The sequence below is a fragment of the Puma concolor genome, chromosome E3 (assembly GCF_028749965.1).
Source record: "Puma concolor isolate L17-30 chromosome E3, mPumCon1.1.hap2, whole genome shotgun sequence".
Lineage (NCBI taxonomy): Eukaryota > Metazoa > Chordata > Mammalia > Carnivora > Felidae > Puma > Puma concolor.
In genome coordinates this window covers 25,474,292-25,488,293 of record NC_141682.1, presented here as the reverse complement: position 1 = coordinate 25,488,293, position 14,002 = coordinate 25,474,292, and the positions used below count along the sequence as shown (strand labels likewise).

The 14,002-nt window shown below is 36.5% G+C and overlaps 1 long non-coding RNA gene across 3 annotated transcripts in view; it reads left to right on the top strand.

Moving 5' to 3' along the window:
- LOC147573072 (uncharacterized) overlaps positions 1–13,566 on the top strand; it is a 70,727-nt gene extending 57,161 nt beyond the window's left edge. For all 3 annotated transcript variants that reach the window (XR_015245685.1, XR_015245687.1, XR_015245686.1), the window contains exons 4-5: positions 12,980–13,053; positions 13,429–13,566. This is a non-coding gene — a long non-coding RNA (uncharacterized LOC147573072). The remainder of the gene's footprint in view (positions 1–12,979; positions 13,054–13,428) is intronic.
- The last annotated feature ends 436 nt before the right edge of the window (positions 13,567–14,002 follow it).

Genomic DNA, 14,002 nt, shown 5'->3' with positions numbered 1-14,002 from the left:
CAAATGAGCAAAGGGGAAAAAAGAGAGAGAGGCAAACCAAGAAACAGACTCTTAACTATAGAGAACATACATAGTTACCAGAGGGGAGGTGGCTGGGGAGATGGGTTAAATAGATGAGGGGGATTAAGGTATACTTGTTGTAATGAGCACCGGGTGTTGTATGAAGTGTGGAATCACTATATTGTACACCTGAAATATTAATATTACACTGTATGTTAACTAACTGGAATTTAAAGAAAAACTTAAAAACATATACTAGCGAACAGAATTCAACAGTATATTAAAAGGATCATATATCTGGGATTCTCTCTCTCTCTCTTTCTCTGCCCCTCTCCTGCTCTCTCTTTCTCTCTCTCTCTCAAAATAAATAAATAAAATTTTTAAAAGGGTGGGTATCTTGGGTGGCTTAGTTGGTTAAGTGTCTGACTCTGGATTTCAGCTCATGGTTCATGAGTTCAAGCCCCACATTGGGCTCTGAGCTGACTGTGCAGAGCTTGCTTGGAATTCTCTTTCTTTCTCTCTCTCTCTCTCTCTCTCTCTCTGTCTCTCTCTCTCTCTCTCTCTCTCCCCCTCTCTCCCTCTCTCCCTCTCCCTCCCCCTCCCTCTCCTTCTCCCTCTCCTCCTCTCCCTTTCTCTGCCCCTCCCATGATTTCTCTCTCTCTCTCTCTCTCTCAAAATAAATAAGTAAACTTAAAAAAAAATAAAAGGATCATACGTCATGAACAAGGGGGACTTACTCCTGGGATGCAAGGATGGCTCAACATATGGGATGTGTGATATACCACATTAATAGAATGAAAGGTAAAATCATACAATCATCTCAATGCAAAGAAAAGCACGACAAAATTCAACATCCTTTTATGACAAAAAGTCTCAAATTAATTATAGTAAGAATGTACCTCAACATAATAAAGGCCATATATGGTAATCTTAAAACTAATATCGTAGTCAACAGTGAAAGGTCAAAAAAATTTCCTCTATAGGACACCTGGGTGGCTCAGTCAGGTAAGCATCAAACTTGATTTTGGCTCAGGTCATGATCTCACAGTCGTTAGATTCAGTCCTGCATCAGGCTCTGTGCTGGATGTGTAGCCTGCTTGAGGTTCTCTCTCCCTCTGCCCTAACCCCACTCACTTGCAGACATGCACTCTCTCTTAAAAAAAAAAAAAGCTTTTCCTCTATGATCATGGTTAATACAAGGATGTCCACTCCCATCATCCTATTCAACATAGTACCAGAAGTCCTAGTCAGATAAATTAGGTAAGAAAAAGAAATAAAAGTCATCCAAATTGGAAAGTAAGAAGTAAAATATCCTTGTTCACAGTAACTTATCCTTTGAAAATACAAATAAAGTCCATAAATGTCTAGCCAGGATACATAAGAAAAAAAAGACACAAATTACTAATATCAGAAATGAAATGGGGACATCACTACAAATCCCGTGGACATTAAAAGGATAATCAAGCAATACTATGAATTAGTCTATGTCCATAAATGTGATAATGTAAATGAAATGGACCAATTCCTTGAAAGACACAATCTTCCAAAACTCACACAAAAAGAAATAACCTGAATAGGACTTTATCTATTAAAGAAATTGTCTCAATAATTGAACTTCCCAAACAGAAAGTACTAGACCCAGAGGGATTCTGGTGAATTCTACCAGACATTTAAGGAAGAAATTATACCAATTCTCTACAATCTTTCAGTGAATAGAAGCAAAGGGAATACCTCCTAATTTATTCAGCATTATCTTAATACCAAAGCCAGACAAATATAACACAACCAAGTGTGATTTAGTCCATGGATACAAGGCTGATTTCAACAATCAAAAGAGAACAATGTAATCCAATACATAAACAGTCTAAAGAAGAAAAATCACATGATTATGTCAATAGATATATAAAAAGCATATGACAAACTCCAACACTCATTTGTGGTTTTTAAAACTTACAATATACTAATAATACAGAGGAAAGTCCTCAATGTGATAAAGAATATCTACAAAAAAACTACAGTTATCATCATACTTAAAATGTGAGAAACTTGAAGATTTCCTACTTAGGCCAGGAATAAGGCAAGGATGCCCTGTCTAACCACTGCTCTTCAACATTGCACTTGAGATCCCAGCTAATGCAATAAGACAAAAAAAGGACATAAAAAAACAGGTTAGAAAGGAAGGAATAAGTGGTGGTTTTTCACAGATGACATGATTGACTCAGAAAATCTGGAAGAACCAACCCAAAACTCTGGGAATTAATAAGTGGTTAAATCATGGATGCAGGATACAAGGTTAATATACAGAAGTCAATGAATTTTCCATATACTACCAATGAACATGTAGAAGGTCCTTTTTAATAATTTTTTTAGTTTACTTACTTATTTTGAGAGAGGGAGAGCATGAGTGGTGGAGAAGAGTGAGAGGGAGAGAGAGAATTCCAAGAAGGCTGCATATTGTTAGCTCAGAGCCCAATGACAGAATTGATCCCACAACCCTGGGATCATGACCTGAGCCAATCAAGCATTGGGCGCTCAACCAACTGAGCAAGCCAAGCTCCTTGAACAAGTAGAGTTTTAAATTGAAAACACAATACCGTATACATTAGTACCCTCCAAAAAATGGTATGCATAGGTAGAAGATCTATATGAGGAAAACTGCAAAATTCTGATGAAGGAAGCTGAAGAAAAACTAAATAAATGTAGAGATATTCCATGGTCATAGATAGAATAAGTAATTTTGTGGATATCAATAAATTGATTCTAAAGTTCATATGGAGTGGCAAAAGTTCCAAAATAGCCAACATGATATTGAAAAAAAAAGTTGGAGGACTGACAGTACCTGACTTCAAGGCTTAATATAAAGGTACTGAAATCAAGACAGTGTGGTACTGGGGGGGAGGGTGGGATAGATAAATAGATTAATGTAAGAGAATAAAGAGCCCAGAAATATGAAGCCAACTGAACCTTGATAAAGGAGTAAAAACGATTAAATGGAGCAAAGGTAGTCTTTTAAGCAAATGATACTGGAACAACTGGATATCCACATGCAAAAAAAAATGAACCTAGACACATACCTAACACTCTTAACAAAAATTAACTCAAAATATATTACTGGCCTAAATGTGGAATGTAAAACTTTTATAGTTTTACAATAAAACTCCTACAAAAAAAAATTGGAGGAAATATAGATTACCTTGAACATGGCCATAACTTTTTAGATACAACACTGAAGTCATGATCCAGGAAAGAAATAATGGGTAAGTTGGACTTCATTAAAATTATTTTTTTCTGCTCTGTGAAAGACACTCACTGTCAAGTGAATAAAAAGACAAGCGACAAACTGTGATAAAATATTTGCAAAAGACATATCTGATAAAGGACTATTATCCAAAATATACAAAGAACTCTTAAAACCCATCAATAAGAAAACAAGCAACCTGATTTTAAAATGGGCCAAAGATGGGACACTTGGGTGGCTCAGTTGGTTAAGCATCTTGGTTTCCGCTCAGGTCGTGGTCTTGGGGTTTCATGAGTTCGGGCCCATGTGGGGCTCTGCACTGGTGGCGTGGAGCCTGCTTGGAGTTCTCTCTCTCTCCCTCTCTCTGCCCCTCCCCCACTCACACTGTCTTTTTCTCTTTCAAAATAAAAATAACTTTAAAAAATAAAATGGGCCAAAGACACAAGGACACCTCACTAAAAATTATATACAGATGGCAAATAAGCACATGAAAAAATGTTCCACATCATATGTAATCAGGGAAATGCATACTAAAACAACAATGAGTTATTACTACACACCTATTAAAATGGTCAAAGTCTGGAATATTGGTAACACCAAATGCTGGTAAGGATGTGAGCAACAGGAACTCTCATTCATTGCTTGTGGGGATGAAAAATGGTATAGCCACTTTGGAAGGCAGGTTGGCAGTTTCTTATAAAGCTAAACATACTGTTGACATATTATCTAGCAACCATGCTTCTTGGTATTCATTCAAGGAGTTGAAAATTTATGTCCACACAAAAACCTGCACATAGATGTTTATAGTTGTGTTATTCATACTTAACAAAACCTGGAAACAAACAAGATGTACTTTAAAAAAAAAAAAAGTCCTTCAGTGGGTGAATGGATGGATAAACTCTGATTCATCCAGACAATTGAATACTATTCAGCACTAAAAAGAGATCTAATAAGCAAATTTGGCAAAATTTCAGGGTATAAGATCAACCCCCAAACTCAACTCTATGTTATATATCAGCAATGAACAAGCCATACAAAAAGTCAGGAAAGCAAGTACATTTACAATGGCATCTAAAAATTAAATACTTAGGGGCACGCGGGTGGCTCAGTCGGTTAAGCATCCAACTTCGGCTCAGGTCACGATCTCACAGTTTGTGAGTTCGAGTCCCGTGGCGGGCTCTGTGCTGACAGCTCGGAGCCTGGAGCCTGCTTCAGATTCTGTGTCTCCCTCTCTCTCTGCTCCTCCCCTACTCACACTGGGTGTCTCTCTCTCTCAAAAATAAGTAAACATTAAAAAATTTAAATAAATAAAAATTAAAGTTAAATACTTAGAAACAAATATAACCAAGGAGATAAAAGACCTATGCAATGAAAGCTATAAAACATAAAAGAAATTAAAGATTTAAATAAAGGGAAAGTGTCCCATGGTCATAGGAAGACTTACCCATTGTTGAGATGTTAATGCTACACAAAGGAATCTACAGATTTAATGCAAATCCTATCAAACTCCCAATCTTTTTTTGCAGAAATAGGAATATCCACCCTAAGATTCATATGAAAGTTCAGTGGACTCCAAATGGCCAAAACAATCATGAAAAAGAACAAAACTGGAGTATTTACTCTTCCTGAGTAGTTTTGAACTCAGGAAGTATGATACTTGCATAAAGATAAGGACAGTTACATAGATGAACAGAATATAATAGAGGGCCCAGAAATAAACCCTTGCATATATGGGCAGCTGCTTTTCAACAGCTGGTTGAAACAGTCTAGAGTGCCAAGACCATTAAATGGAGAAAGGACAGTCTTTTTAAAAAAATGATGCTGGGGGGGGCGCCTGGGTGGCGCAGTGGGTTAAGCGTCCGACTTCAGCCAGGTCACGATCTCGCGGTCCGTGAGTTCGAGCCCCGCGTCAGGCTCTGGGCTGATGGCTCGGAGCCTGGAGCCTGTTTCCGATTCTGTGTCTCCCTCTCTCTCTGCCCCTCCCCCGTTCATGCTCTGTCTCTCTCTGTCCCAAAAATAAATAAAAACGTTGAAAAAAAATTAAAAAAAAAAATGATGCTGGGAAAATTGGATATCCACATGCAAAAGAATGAAGTTGAACACTTATATCATATGCAAAAATTAACTCAAAATGGATTGAAGACCTAAATGTAAAAGCTAAAACTGTAAAATTCTTAGATGAAAATATTGGGAGAAATCTTCATGACATTGGGTTTCACAATAACTTCATAGATATGAGCCCAAAGCACAGGCAACAAAAGAAAAACTAAATAAATTGGACTTCATCAAAATTAAGAACATTTGTGTACCAAAGACTACTATGAAAGTAAAAAAAAACACCCTACTGAATGGGATAAAATATTTGCAAATTATATATCTGACAAGAGATTAATATCCAGAATATATAAAAATCCCCTACAGCTCAGCAAAAAAAGAAAAAGAAAAGAAAAAAATTCAAAAATAGGCAAAGGACTTCAGTAGACATTTCTTCAAAGAAGATAGAGAAATGGCCAATAAACACATAAAAAGATGCTCCACATCGCTAGTCGTCATGGAACTGTAAGTCAAAACCACAATGAGATACCACTTCACACCTGCTAGGATGGCTATAATCAAAGAGGGAAAATAAGTGTTGGTGAGGATGTGGAGAAACTGGAATTATTGTGCATCACAGTGTGAGTATAAAATGGTAAAAAGACCACTATGGAAATCAGCTTGGGAGTTCTTCAAAAATCTAAAGAGAATTAACATACGACCTAGCAATTGCACTCCTAGATATATCCTCAAAATAATTAAAAGCAGGGACTTCAACGGATATTTGTAAACCAGTGTTCCTAACAGCATTATTCACAATGGTCACAAGGTGGAAAATACCCAAGTGTTCATCAAAGATGAATGAGTAAATAAAATGTGATACATACACACAGTTCAGCCACACAAAGGAATGAAATTTTAATAATGCTACCACATAGACATACTTTGAAAATATTATGCTTAGGGGGAAATAAGCCAGACACAGAAGGACAAATATTGTATGATTCCACTTGTATGATGTACCTAGAATAGGCAAATTCATAGAAGCAGAAAGCAGAACAGAGATTACCAGGAATTGAAGGGAGGAGTGATGGGAAATTGTTTAATGAGTACAGAAGTTATATTGGCGATAATGAAAAAGATTTTGGTATAGGTGATGTTGAGTACACAGTATTGTGAATGTAACTAATGCCACTGAATTATACAGTTAAAAATGGCTTAAATAATAAATTATCATGCATATTTTACCACAATGAAAAAAGATCAAGAAATTAGAGACTATCAAAAATGAATAAAGTAGATTGAGGAAATTCTTTTTAAGTTTACTATGAATCTTAATTATTAATGGATGTTGAATTCTATCTCATGACTTGCACACATCTATGAAAATGATTTTATAATCTTTGCTTTTTTCTGTTAATGTGGTGAATTATATTGGTTGATTTTTTTTTGAGGGTGGTACATCCTTTTTTTCTCATTGATAGACATTATTTTTTAGAACAGTTGAGGTTTACAGATGAATCGATAAATGGGTTTTCACATGCACCGTGTTCCCCTCACACAATTTCCCCTTGCATTCTTGCATTAGTGTGATACATTGGTTACAAGTGATAAACCTAAATTGATACATTTTTTTTATATTTAATGTTTTTATTTTAGACTGCAAATACAAAAACAAGCAGAGAAACAACAAAAAAATTGAAATAGGCTTGTCAAATGATGTAAATTCATCCTTTCTAGGGAAGCAGAAGGTAGACCCTACCATAAAGAAAAGATGCTTAGTTAATGGTTAACCTCCATTAAAAATTACATTTAAAAGTACAGTTAAAATAATGATAGTGCATGTGTGCTCTCTCTCTCAAATAAAAAAAAAATACAAAAACAAAACTGGTTGAGACAAATATATGGTTAAGAATTTCCAGGGGCGCCTGGGTGGCTCAGTTGGTTAAGCATTCAACTCTTGATTTCGGCTCAGGCCATGATCTCATGGTTAGTGGGATCAAGCCCCAAGTCGGGCTCCGCACTCAGCATGGAGTCTGCTTGGTATTCTCTCTCTCTGCCCTTCCCTTGCTCGCGCGCTCTCTCTATTCCTCAAAATAAATAAATAAAAGAAAAAGAATTTCCAGTGAGACCAGAACTGATAACTTGTTAATGGACTTTGTATTTTAAGTGATAAAGTTAGAAATATTGATACAGTTTTAACTTAAGCCCATAGTTTACATTAGAGTTCATTCTTTGTGTCATACACTCCTATGGGTTTTAACAAATGCATGTCATGAATCCACTACTGCAGTATCCTACAGAATATCTTCACTGCTCTAGAAGACCCAGTGTTCCACTTATTTATCCTTCCTTTCCACCTCACTAACCTATGGCAGCCACTGATCTTTTTACTGTCTCTATACTTTTGCCTTTTCAAGAGTGTCCTGCAGTTGGAATCTACACATGTAGATTTTACAGACCAGCTTCTCTCACTTAATGCTGTGTATTAAGGTTCCTCCATGTCTTTTATGAGTTGATAGCTCATTTCTTTTTATCACTGAATACCATTGCATTGTATAGATGTCCCACAGTTTGTTTATCCAGTCACCTAGCAAAGGACACCTTGGTTACTTCCACTTTTTGATGATAAGCTACTATAAACACTCATCTGCAGACTTTTGAACATAAGTTTTCATCTCATTTGGGTAAATACCTAGGCTATGATGGCTAGGTTAAATGTAAGAGTATGTTTAGTTTTATAAGAAACTGCCAAAATGTCTTCTAAAATAGCTGTACATGAAATTAAAATAAAAACTTAAAAAACATATATATATATATATATAAAACATATGTGTGTATATGTATATATATATGTGTGTGTGTGTGTGTGTGTATATATATATATATATATATATTCACATACATACATACATACATACAATAGCTGTAGGGCCACCTGGGTGGCACAGTTGGTTAAGCCTCCCACTCTGGATCTTGGCTGAGATCATGACCTCATGGGTTTGTGGGTTTGAGCCCCACATCAGGCCATGCACTGATGGCATGGACCTACTTGAGATTCTGTCTCTCCTGCTCTCTGCCCCTCTCCCACTTGTGCACATGAACACGTGCTCTCTCTCGCTCTCTCTCTCAAAACAAATAAATAAACTTAAAATACCAAAAATTTTAAATAGCTGTACAGTTTTGCATTGTGGTCACTAATGAATGAGAGTGATCCACACTTGCCAGTATTTGTTGTTATCATTGTTTTGGATTTTAGCTGTTCTAATGGCTGTGTAGTGATATCTCGTTGTTTTAATTGTTTAATTTGATTCCCTAATGACAAATTATTTTGAGCATCTTTTGTAGGCTTCTCATCTGTATATATATATTTTTTGGTGAGGTGTCTGTTTAGATTTTTTACCCATTTTTAGTTGGGTTGTTTGCTTTCTTATTGTTGAGGTTTTTGTTGATTTTTCAATGTAAGGCATTCTTGTATTCCCAGAATAAATCTCACTTAGTTCTAATGTACTCTCCTTTTTACATACTGCTAGATTTAATATGCTAGTATTTGATAAATATATTTTCATTTATGCTTAGAAGATATATCGTTCTACAATTTTCCCTTACAATTTGTGGTATCTAATTTTAGGATGAAGTTTATACTCGTCTTATAAAATGAATTTTGAAGTGCACTCTCTCTACTCCTGAAATCCATAGTAGGAATGAGTACATATGTTCACCAAAAAAATACATACAAAGTTGTTTATTAAAAGCTCTATTCAGAGGCACCTGGGTGGCTCAGTTGGTTAATCATCCGACTTCAGCTCAGGATATAATCTCACAGCTGGTGGGTTTGAGCCCCACGTCAGGCTCTGTGCTGACAGCTCAGAGCCTGGAGCCTGTTTCAGATTCTGTGTCTCCCTTCTCTCTTTGCCCTCCCCTACTTGCACTATGTCTCTCTGTCTCTTAAAAATGAATAAGTGTTAAAAAATAAAAAAATAAAAGCTCTATTCATATTAGGGTTTTCAACTCCTCTTTATGATTTCCTTCCTTCTATTTTATTTGGATTTATTCTGTTATTCCCTTTCCAAATTCTTAATTAGATAATTAACTTATTAATTTTTAATCTTTCCTTTTTTATAATATAGATAGAGCATAAAGTTTCCTCTTAGTTTTAGCTGCATCCCAAAAGTTTTTATATGTCATATTTTCATCATTATTCACTTGTGTGTGTGTGTGTGTGTGTGTGTGTCTAATTTTCTTATTTGACACAAAATGTTACATCATTGGTATTAGGTATACAACATAGTGATTCATCTCTGTACCTTTTGCTATGCTCACCACAGGCATAGTTACCATCTATTACAGTATCACTGACTATAATCCCTATGGTGTGCCTTTTTTTTTTCTGTCTAGACCTTTTATTCTTGTGACTTACTCATTCCATAACTGGAAGCCTGTATCTGCCTCTCCCCTCTACCCATTTTGCCCATGCCTCCACCCCCTCTCTCTTCTGGCAGCCATCAGTTTCTTCTCTGTATTTATAGGTCTGATTCTGCTTTTTGTTTGTTCATTCGTTTTGTTTTTTAGATTCCACATACAAGTGAAATCATATGTTATTTGTCTTTCTCTGTCCACCTTATCTCACTTATCATAATATCCTCTGGGTTTAGCCATGTTGTTGCAAATGGCAAGATCTCATCATTTTTTATGGTTGTGTAATATTACACTGTGTGTGTACAGATGTAGATATATAGATACCACATCTTCTTCAACCATTTATCTACCAGTGGACACTTGGGTTCCTTCCATATTTTAGCTCTTTTACATAATCGTATATAATTCATGGAAAACATCTATAACAAAAACTAAGTGATGGAGTATCTTCCAAGAACCCTGAAATACAAACAAATAGGCCAAAACCACTACAGCAACATGACTTATGTACAATCATCGGTTATGCTGGACATACCCAAGGGAAGAGAAAGGGTAGTTTTGATATTCTTAACAGCTAGGGACTCTAGAAGTTGTTATGTTTTGGAGAGAGCAATTTTCTATTTCAAAAAAATAAGCAAAACAAGCAGCAAACACATAGAAAGGTGCTCAACATCATTAGTCATCTGGGAAATACAAATTTAACTTGCAGTGAGTTACCACTGCACACCCATAATAACAGCTAAAATTTAAAAATTGACCATACCAAGAGTTGGTACAGATGTGTACAAAGGAGACTCTCATACATGGCTGGTTGGAGTAAAAAGTACTCGGAAAATTTTGGGAGTATCTACAAATGTAATGAAACTCAAATCTCTGCCCCAACAGTTCCACTCCTAGGAAAATTATTTCATATAAGCACCACAAAGTAGGCGGAAAGGGGGTGCCTGGGTGGCTCAGTTGGTTGATCATCCAACTTCAGCTCAGGTCATGATCTCACCGTTTGTGAGTTTGAGCTCCTCATCGGGTTCTGTGCTGACAGCTCAGAGCCTAGAACCTGGTTCTATTCAGTGTCTCCCTCCCTCTCTCTCTACCCTTCCCCCCCGCAATAAATAAATATTAAAAAAAATTTAAAGAAAGTAGGTAGAGAGTAATTTTTTAAATCATGTGTAACAGCCCCAAAGTGGAAGCTATATCAGTTATCTCTTGCTGCATAACAAATTACCAAAAAAAAAAAAAAACCAAAAAAAAAAAAAAACACACAAAAAAAAACAACAGTGGTCTAAAACAACAATAAATACTTATCAGACTTTCTGGGAGTTAGAAATTTAGGAGTGGCTTAGCTGGGTAGTTCTGGCTCAGTCTTTCATGAAGTTAAAATAAAGCTGTTGACTGGGGCTTCAATCATCTGAAGGCTCTCTGGAGCTGGAGGATCTGCTTCCAAGATGACTCATTCATATGGCTATTGACAGTTCCTCACTACATGGTTCTCTCCACAGGACTTCGTAAGTGTCCTCCTTACAACATAATGTCTGGCTTCCCCTACATCAAATGACCCTAGAAAGAGCAAAATAGAAACCACAGTGTCTCTCATGAATTAGCCTCAGAAGTCACACTCTGTTGTTTCCACAGTGAATAGGTCAGCCCTATTCACTGTGGGAGGGGACTAGACAATTTTGTGATTACTAGGAGGTAGGGATCATTTGGGGCTACTTAGGAGGCTGGATACCACACCATATATCCACCAACAATAAAAGTGTAGTCATACACTGGAAACTTTATAGTAATGAAAACAAATGAAGTACAGTTTACAGAGCAACGTTGATGAATCTTAAAAATATAATCAGTGACAGAAGCCAGATGAAAATAATACAGACTGTATTACTGCACTCATATGAAGTTTAAAAAAGCCAAAATTAAACTCTAGTACTTAGGATTCCACACTTAGGTAATAAAACCATAAAGAATAGGAAAATAAATGCTTACCTTAGGGAGGACGTTGAGTTTTGGTAGTGGCACATAGCTAACATCTGGAGTGCTGGATTTCGGTTACACGTTTGTTAACTTTATTATAATTCGCTGAGCTGTACATTTATGTTCCATACATATTTTATATATGTTTGATGTATTTCACAATTGGAAAAGTTTTTTTTTTTTATTTTTTTCATCTTTATTCATTTTTGAGAGAGAAACAGAGTGTGAGCAGGGGAGGAGCAGAGAGAGAGGGAGACACAGAATCCGAAGTAGGTTCCAGGCCCGGAGCCTTCAGCACAGAGCCCGACGCAGGGCTCAAACCCACAAACCATGAGATCATGACCTGAGCTGAAGTCAGATGCTCAACCGAGCCACCCAGGCGCCCCTGAAAAGTTTTTTAAAATTTTATTCCATGGAGGTTATTTTGGGACTCATTACAAAATTAAAATCAGTATTACTGATTATACTTTTTAAAAAATACTTTAACCCAGGGGCGCCTGCATGGCTCAGTCAGTTAAGTGCCCAACTTTGGCTCAGGTCATGATCTCACGGTTCGTGGGTTTGAGCCCCACATCGGGCTCTGTGCTGACAGCTCAGAGCCTGGAGCCTGTTTCAGATTCTGTGTCTCCCTCTCTCTCTGCCCCTCCCCCACTCATGCTCTGTCTCTCACTCTCAAAAATAAACAAACATTAAAAAATTTTTTAAAAATTACTTTAACCTCAATTCCATTTGCAATAATCTCCAATTGTGTGATAATATGCATAAGTGCATCCTATCAATTAGGAATGGCTACAATATTACTACCATGTTTTCAAAAGCTGTAATATCCCATTTCTCCAGTGAATGCCTTCACATTTATGTTTTATATATATGAATTTTTTCTTTCCTTTAGGATGAAGATTCCCTAGTCATGAGAATAGTTATAGAGATGCTACCCTAAACACACATGTACACACACACACACACACCTGGAGAAGGAAACCACACCCAAATTTATGAGCATAGTTTCAGGACAGTGGAACATTAGGATTCATATAAGTCAGGTTTGGCAAAATAAGTCTATGACCTTGCTGTGATTATCTGTCCCTCTATAATTTTTACAAACTATAGGCGATAAGACCATAGTTCATGTGGAAGTAAATCTATTAAAATATTTAACAAAGTGACATATACTAAAAGGGCTTTGGGATTACGTTGTCTTTTGTATTAATATATATTCTCTCTTCCAGTGGTATGGACAACTAGAATAGGATTTATTTATTTTATCAAATACGGGGCCCTTTCTGTTACTCACCTGTCAAATCTTACCTTTCTTAGGTAACGACATACACCAGGAGAATCAAGGGATTATTGGCTACCACACTCCAAAAAAGGAAATCTGCTGGGAAAAGGTGATTGTAGAAATCATATTCTAGCATTGTGTGTAAGAGAGGACTCTTAGAAGGAGGCATTGGGATTAAGCATGTGGAATGGGAGCCTGACACTGACACAGGAGAAGAAACTTTGTTACTTTTCAAAGGCCCCTGTAGTTTGACTGAGACTTCTAACCCTAATTAATTCTATCATTCTATCGTATCAAGAGAATAAGGATGGAAAACTGCCTTCTCTCTATTTTTCAACTATCTTTCCTTCTACTTTCTATCTTCCCCCTTCTGTGTCTTTTTGTCACTAAGCATAAACCTGGCAGTAGTTGGGGAACGATTGGGTGGGGGAAAGGGTCATCTGGGGATATTACAATGGTAAAACATCATTTTTTTCTATTAAAGGTGTTTAGGATTTTGGAAGAAGCTAAAGCACTATTCAATTTAGAAGACCATTCTGTCAGATAACACTGGAACAAATCTTCCTGACCATTGCTAATATTGATAAAACAAAATACTCAAATAAACCTGCTATGAGATTCAGTTCCAATAAGTGACCGTTATGTCTTTCTTAGATTGCTGTCTGCAATTAGATACTAATTACTATTAGACACACAGAGGGACTTCTCCCTCTCCCTTTGTGTCTTTGTGTGTGTCCATGTGTATATACAAATTGAACCCCCAAGGAAGAAAATGTGTAGATTTAAGATTAAGATTACAATAAGTGACCTGTTGTAAAGAACTGAGATGTTACCCTACTTGAAAGCTATCAAGTTGGCTTACCACAGTTTCATGAATACTGGCAGAAGACTCTGGAATCCTAGGTCAAAGACAGGAATTTATTATAGCAATAGCAGTAGTCAGAGATTATATTTGTGCCAATTCTTTTATCCCTAATTTTAATTTATTTTTTTAAGTTTATTTTTGAGAGAGAGACACAGAGGGTGAGCAGGGGAGGGGCACAGAGAGAGGGAGACAC